This window comes from Dipodomys spectabilis, unplaced genomic scaffold (assembly GCF_019054845.1).
Source record: "Dipodomys spectabilis isolate Male_0828 unplaced genomic scaffold, ASM1905484v1 ptg000040l, whole genome shotgun sequence".
NCBI classification, from domain to species: domain Eukaryota; kingdom Metazoa; phylum Chordata; class Mammalia; order Rodentia; family Heteromyidae; genus Dipodomys; species Dipodomys spectabilis.
Window position 1 is genome coordinate 2,511,215 of NW_024870717.1, and position 8,009 is coordinate 2,519,223.

The window sequence follows — 8,009 nt, forward strand, 5'->3', positions numbered from 1 at the left end:
TGATGAAATTTACTTTGTTAGCTAATGTTTTGGTTTGAAATATGGGAGGCTGATCTATTTAACAAATTTTTGAAGTCACCTACTGAAAAAACAAATGATGGGGGGTATAATTTCTACACTTTAATGAATGGATGAACCTGTTTGGCATTAATGCTGGGTAAATAAATAAACTCTATTGTAACTTGCTCCCTACCCTTGAAAAACTATTTATGTCACTAAATATCATCTACTTGTAAAGTGTCATTTGGCAAATGTGATTTTTAAAAGTTTATTTGAAAAGGAATATACTTTCAGGAGATTAAATGTAGGTTATCATTTGTTTGACAATGACAACATTTTTATACTACAGAACCAAGTTTTACTGAAGTACAAGTGTTTTGAAGCACTAAGGATCTTCTCAATTAATGTTTTTCTGAATTATATTTGACCTTTATGTCAAGTATTCCTAGCATTGGTAGACCAAATATGGATCTATTGTTCCAGGAACTATTTTCTGGCCTGCTGATGCTGGAATGAAATTATTCATTAATCATTAGGAGAGGGGTATTACAAATGATCTAGTGACATTTGTGGTCTTGTTCAATCATATATGATGGTCATCTGAAAATTAAAAGTTTGAATTACGTACTTTCACATTTTGTGATTTCATCTTGCATTTTAAGTTGCCTTGCATTTCCCAATTGCTTACTGATAATTCCTGCATTTCAAGGAATTGGGGCCCTGAAATATAGAAAATGAGAAATTGAGATGGGTCTTCAATTATTTTCTGTTGGCATGTTGCATGGACGTAGGTGAGAACTCTTGCCTTAGTTATCTGATGATGCGGATAACTGGGACCTGGGATCCTAGGACCCGTGGATCCTGTAGAAGAATAATAGCTTTTAGACATCATATCAGAAAAATTTGAGTATAATCAGTAGGAATGCTTCAGAAACATGGAGAAATACAGTTTGGGACCAGCGAGTTAAAACAATAAACAGAGCAGCAAAGTAAAATCCCTTATAGATTAGAAGCAAACAACATTGTTTTTTTACCATGTGAATTCAGACGACCAAGAACACTTAGAAGTTATCACAAGTTTATACCGAAAACATTGCACTGATAATTTTTATATTCTAATATATATTATAATCCTGATTATTTATATTCCAATCTATTTATTGGAATAAATATCAATTAATTTTTCAAATTATCAATTAATTCTAATAAGATTCACTGTGTGAAATATAAAATCAGCACATAAATATAAAATATATAATAATATATAATATTAGAAAATGTTTGGCATTGTTCTGTTGTGGTAAGGGTATCAAAGGCAACAGTTTTTTTTTTCTTTCTGCTTATGTGGTGATGAGGAATCAAACCCAGGGCCTCAGACATGCAAGGCAAGCACTCTACCACTGAGCCACAAGAGGCAACGGTTTTAAAGTATTATTCCATTACCTCTACCTCAGTGTTTGGTAGAATTAGAGCTAAAGCTTTACCATTCCGAGATATACAGCCTAGAGGCAAGAGGAAACACTGTGATTAAAACATTACCAATTTAAGGCCTAATAACGAGGAGAAACATATGGTCTTCTTTTGGAGCTACGGAATATATTTGGTGATAGAAAATCAGTGGTGTAAGTTCCTGCCTGCTTGGATGGTAGACAGGCCAATACATTAGGTAATCATACATATGAACAATTTTTTCACCTTCTTGGCTTTAGCATCTTTTGAAATGTTAGGGTGTAATAAACAATTATATTTTGAAAAAATACCTTCTAGTCTGAACAGTACTGTCTGAACTGTTTGTCTCTTTATGATCCCTTGTAACAGATTAGTTTTGCTCCAATAAGAAAATCTATGCTGTCAGGGTAAGATTCTGGTTGGTCTGTTCCTACATGGAGCAAGGATAAAGGGTCAGGGAGACATTTGTGCCAGTAAGACCTCATTTGGGAGATTTTAAGCTGCAGAAGTTTAGAAGTAGCTTTTAAGCAAGGCTTACTTTGACTCCATTATCTCCACAAAGCTAAATCAGTTAACAAATAAGTACTTGAAAATCCATCATCTTTGGACCTAGATATAAAGGCTGCAAAGTATGATCCAATTTCAAATGAAAAAGACTTAAAATAGTCATTGAAAAAATTGCAAATGTGAGCAATTGAACAAACAATATAAGTTTTTTCCACCATACACAGAATTTTACAGAAATAAGATGAACTGCAATTTTGGGAACAATAAGGTTTCCTTCTTACAAATAGGCAACCAAAGATATATGCCTGTCTTAAGATTGCATCATTAACTACTTAAATTTCCAGGATACTGCATGCTTCAGCAGCACGTCTACCCAAATTACAATACAGAGATTTACATGGCTCTTGTACAAGGATGATATGAAAATTTGTGAAGTATTGCATATTTTTCATTCTTCTGATGCAAGAAATTAAAAAGTTATTAAAAAGTTGATTACAAATATACAAGTGTAAGAATACATGTAATTCATAGAAATAAAAGTTAGTTTGACATCATTCAATCTTCACTTTTTACAAATTCCTTTACATAGCATAACCTTTATAAAACTTTTGAAATAAGATAACATTGTCATTTTATCCTAAAGAAATAAAATTCTTTAAGGACCTAGGAATTAAAGGAATCTTAAACTGTTTCTATATGGAATGCAATCTGAAAGGATACATTTATTAATGAACCTATATATTATAAAACAATGTCGAATTCAAAGTATTATATCTAGGAGAGAATGAAATAGGTTATGGACATTACACAAACAGAATACTAAATATTTTTAAATATACTTTTTTCAGACATGCACCAGAAATATCTTTACTTTCTGTATTACTCATTTCAACAGATAAGTTAAAATTATTTATGATTTAATAAATCACAAACTCTGTAGAAATCATTATAGATGTATACAAACAACTCGAATATATTTTGACATCAAAGTCAGGCAATTCACTTGGAAGAATACCATGGAATCCATGAATTTTTAAAGTAAGATATTGCTGTTGCTTTGTATTGTGAAAATATTTTGTATGGACACATAGGATGGACTGGCAATTTTGAAATTTAAGAAACTTAACTGAATCATTAGGACTTAGGAGAACAATTTGTACAGCTTTCCAAAACTTCAAAGAGGTAGTAATACATACTTATCCTTTTGGCAATATCAAATGCAGCTTCTTCCAAGTTGTGCTTCAGACATGGTTTGAAATAATGGTTCACCAGAAGGAGATCCAGCATATCTTTGCTATATCTATTCCCAGCAGCAAGATGCAAGGGGGTCAAGAGGCCTTTAGTTTGGGCTTTTTATCTGTATCATGATGAAATAAAGAAGCCACTGTGGTATTATTCCATATATAAGTACTGTGCAGGGGTGTCCAGCCATTCACAATTATTCCAGGAATATCTACCTTGAGCCACCAAGTCATGGACAATGTCTAAGTGTCCACTGTAGGCTTCTCGATGAAGAGGGGTATACTCATCGTCATCCCTAGTATTCACATGAGTGGCCTTTTTGGAAAGTCGTCTCTGCACTGTAGTAAGGCTGTTATTTTCAACAGAACAAAGAAGAAATTTGCTTGAATCCTTCGCCATTTTTTTCTTGCAACTGATACCATTTCTCACTTTTTCATCTTGTTCTTCAACTTCATAGCAATTGCCTAACCAGAGACTTTGAGTGCCAGTGAGAATGAGCTGTCCATGTATTTTCCCAATAGTTCACATTGGATGAAATGGTCAGAAAAATCCGGTGAATTTTCTGCATTTGTTTTTTTTCACTATTATTTATTTTCTCTTTTTTCATTTTTACTATTCTAAATTATTCTAACTGGAGAGTAGGGAATTGGTAGAGAGCAGAGGAAAGATTTTCCTCCGTATTCAAAGGTACAGAATGAAAATGAGGACTAGTGGTGTCTTCATGAGCAGCTTATTCTAGGAATGAGAAAATAGGAAATAATGCTTTCTATGTAAATGAATTGGGAAATGGCAGAGGAGAAAGTGAAATGATGCAACCAAAAATATAAAAGCAAAATAAATTAGGATAATTATGGAGCAATCTTATTATCTATGAGAACCATGAAAGGGAGAGAGGAAGAGAGAGACAGATGTGCAATGATCTAGCTAGCCACAAAATCCATCCCTCTGATCAAATTATAGTGCAAATAATTTTATTTTTTAAAAGAGATGGAAATAGAATTTAAGATCAAATGTCTCCATTGTTTTTAATTATATTTTTATTATCTTAAATACTTGTACAAAGGAATTTCCATTAAACAAATCAGTTTTTTAAGTATAATGGATCTTTATATAGCTTTTCAACACCATCCAAACCTCACCCCACTTTAATTTTTTTCTAGTTTCATACTATCTGAATTGAATATTATACCTTCACTCTCTTCCTCCATAACTCTCTTTATTCCTTTCTTTTGACTCCCCTCATATCTTCCAAGTCATAGTTTCCTGGTATTCATTTTGTTGGAGTAAAGTTCAATTTCATAAGAAATTAAACCTTTGAAATAATCCTCTGCAAATAGCATGCTTTGGTTAATATTTTTGTGTAAACTTGTATAAATTTCTATGTTCCAAATATGAGACAGAGCATGGGACCTTTGTGTGTCTGGCTCTGACTTAGTTCACTTAATATATTTTTAGATCTATCCATTTCATTGCAAATAATGTAACAGTCTTCAAATGGATGGGTGCAATCCAATTGTGTATATGTGCCACACTTTCTCCAACCATCACTCCACCAAAGGACATCTGGGCTGTTTCCGTAACTTGGCTACGGTGAATAGTGCAGCAGTGAACGTGGTTGTGAAAGTGATTTTCTGTAACCCTTTGGAAGAATTCATCACTACCTTTATAGGAGCAATCCTCTAGCTAGTTTTCCAGAATAAGAATATCCCTCCCTTCATCTTCATCACAATGTATTGCAAGTCCTCAAAACCACATTTCCCCCTACAGGTCTCAATAAGCTAAAACCACACTGTGCCCATATTCTTTCAATACATTTTTTACATAATTGGACATATAATTAAGTGAGAACCTTCTATATACTTTCCTAATGTGGGAATGAGGGACATGACAGAGTAAAAGTAAAAAATATGTAATTTAATTAGCTATTATCATATTTAAAATCATTTTCAGCTCTAATTCATAGCCTCACATAATATTATTTTAATCTTTATTTGATTACTTCATCTAACCCATAAATTATAACAGGTGAGTTTAAAACAAAGGCAAAAAGTGTGGTTTGATTTTGACACTCATGTGTGAAGTTGCACAACATGGGCAAATAGATGGATTAGAATTAATAGCTCTTATCCATTTTGTTAACGTAGAGACGGTTTTCCCAAACTGATTCTCGCAATTCGCATTCCATTCAACAACAAGAAACATGTGATAATTTCCTTTGATTTGCTCCTTATTAACTTTTGTTTCCATTTAATTTTATAATGGATGATTTCATAAATCTACTGTAGATACAAAAATATGTTAAAATATTTCTATCCGTATGCATTGATATATACATACACACATATATTGCACAGGTTATAATGATAATGTAAAACTTCAGTAACTGTACAATTTACTAAATTACTAAAACTATCGACGTCTCATGCCTGGAATCCTGATTACTCGGGAGGCTGAGATCTGACGATTATTGTTTGAACCCATACTGGGCAAGAATGTCCAGGAGCCTCTTATCACCAAACAACCAACAGAAAATCAGAATTGGAACTGTGGCTCAAAGTAGTAGAGTGGTAGCCTTGAGAGAAAAATCTCAGCCACATCATCCGGGCTCTTAGTTCAAGAAGTACAATCTACCCAAATAAACATCTATTTAATTTAAACATGTGTAAGTAAAGTATTTCCATCACCCAAATGCACAACCATGCTCATTTGCAAGGTAACTCTGTTTTTTCTGAAGTACCATAAAACATTTTCACTTAAGTTAAAAGGATTGCACTATGGGTTCATACTCTCATTCATTTTTCCACTCAAATACTCAAATCTTACAATTTTTCCAATTATTTAAAAAATAGATTTTTACTTTAATACCCAAATATTAGAGTTTGAATTGAATGTCTTATGACCCTAAATGGGTGTTCTAACCATTTTGTCATGTCCCCAACCCGAAATTATCCTTATTATTTTTCAGATACTTGTGTATGACCTTGGGTTCAGTCCATGTTATGTTATTCTTCCTGGAATTTAGAATAACAGGTGCATGGCATTGTGTACAGATATTACTGTCCAGTCTGGGCTTTAACCTCTATCCTCACAACAGTAGACTCCCAGGTAGTACGGATTTTCATAAGCTCGTCATAGCTGATGTTTTTTTTTAAGTCTTTGCATTTCCTGCAGGTTCATGAGTACTGAATTAATTTGTTTTCTTGGGTTATTTTTATTTTTTTATTGTGTTTCATTTCAATGTATGTGTTGAGTTGTTCCTCACTTTTCCTTTTGTTTCTTTCAATCAAGTTCTTACCTAAAGTGCTGAGAAACCAATTCTTCTTTTTCACGATAGTCAAGATGAACATGATTTATTCCCAAGCAATTTCAATATTATTTAATCACCTTCATATCTATGGATGGTATATAAATGATAAATGCTGCGAAGGGTCTTTTTATTTTCACAGCAGTCTTTGTCATATACAGACAGATCATGAAATATATGCAGATAATTAAACTACAGATGTAAGCAAAGAGAAGAAAAACCTATTATTAATTGTTTGTAAGAGGCTTTCATTCCAGTGAAAGAAATGCGTTGCTTGATGCAGGATTTCACAAAATTATTTTGCTAGGAGGAAGCTAAACAATCATCTAATTCTATAGAATTGAGGGAGAAGAATCAAACTCCTGAATAGTTTATATTTGGGTCAAATAAAAGCATGCTTCCAAAAAGAGAGTTGACTTTAGAGAAACATGATGAGTTTATGTAAATAGGTGCTTAGCTGATTTTGTTAATTTGTAAACTAATACAGGGAAATAGAGTACAGCAAGGTAATAAAAGAACTTCGCATTGCAATACTTATGTGTGTGTGTGTGTGTGTGTACACATGCACGTGTATACACGCACATGCATGTGCAAGTGCTCATTCATTCATCATCTCTAAGCTTCTGTGACCTAGGATAGTGGTTTACCACTTGAACCATCGTTCCACTCCTGTTTTTTTTGGAGATAATCGCATGTATTTTCATGATTGGACTGGCTTTGAATAGTGGTCTTCATATCTCAGCCTCCAGAGAAGCTAGCTAAGCTTATTGATCCTCCAAGTAGCTAGTTAAAATTGGGCCTGTCCTCTATGCTTCACTGCTCTTTTATTCTTGTCCTGAGTTGTTCACATGCCTAAGTCATATATATGTCTAGTTGCCTTAAGAAATACTCTTACTGCTTGGCACCAGGGGCTCCTATCTGAACTCTTAACTACTGAGGAGGCTTGAGAACAGAACCCAGGCCAAAAGTTTTGTAGACTTCCTTCTCAATCTATAGCTGGGTGCATTGGATCATTTCCACCATCCTGCGTTATCTACTGGTTAAGATTGGAAGGACTGCAGAATCCAGGCAAGCCAAGGTAGGAAGCTAGACAAGTTGGTGTGCAACTCTTATGCCATTGATAATGGGAAGGCTAAAACGACAGATCAGGTGCATGTTCTTGTGGAAAGGGAACCCCTATCCTAAAATTAACCACCTATACGACACCAGTCCAACAAAAACAAGACCCCAAGTTGAACACAATTTCCCACAACCAAAATAAGTATATACCTTAACATCCAGAAACTTAGTACAATCTGCTCTTTGCTCTAATATCAGCTTCATCTAATTATCATATGATGTAACAAAATAGTTTCTTCATTAAATTTATTATATATTTAAAAAGACCTAGAAAATTCTTTCTCACGTATTAAGTGCAAACGAATGGCAAATTGCCTCATTTCTTACATATTTGACTACCACTATAAATTCATCTTATGATTATTATTAATATTAATATATTCTGATT

At 33.5% G+C, this 8,009-nt stretch overlaps 1 pseudogene; it reads left to right on the plus strand.

Moving 5' to 3' along the window:
* The first annotated feature begins 2,308 nt into the window (after positions 1–2,308).
* On the plus strand, positions 2,309–2,405 carry LOC122106427 (annotated as a pseudogene).
* Positions 2,406–8,009: the final 5,604 nt, after the last annotated feature.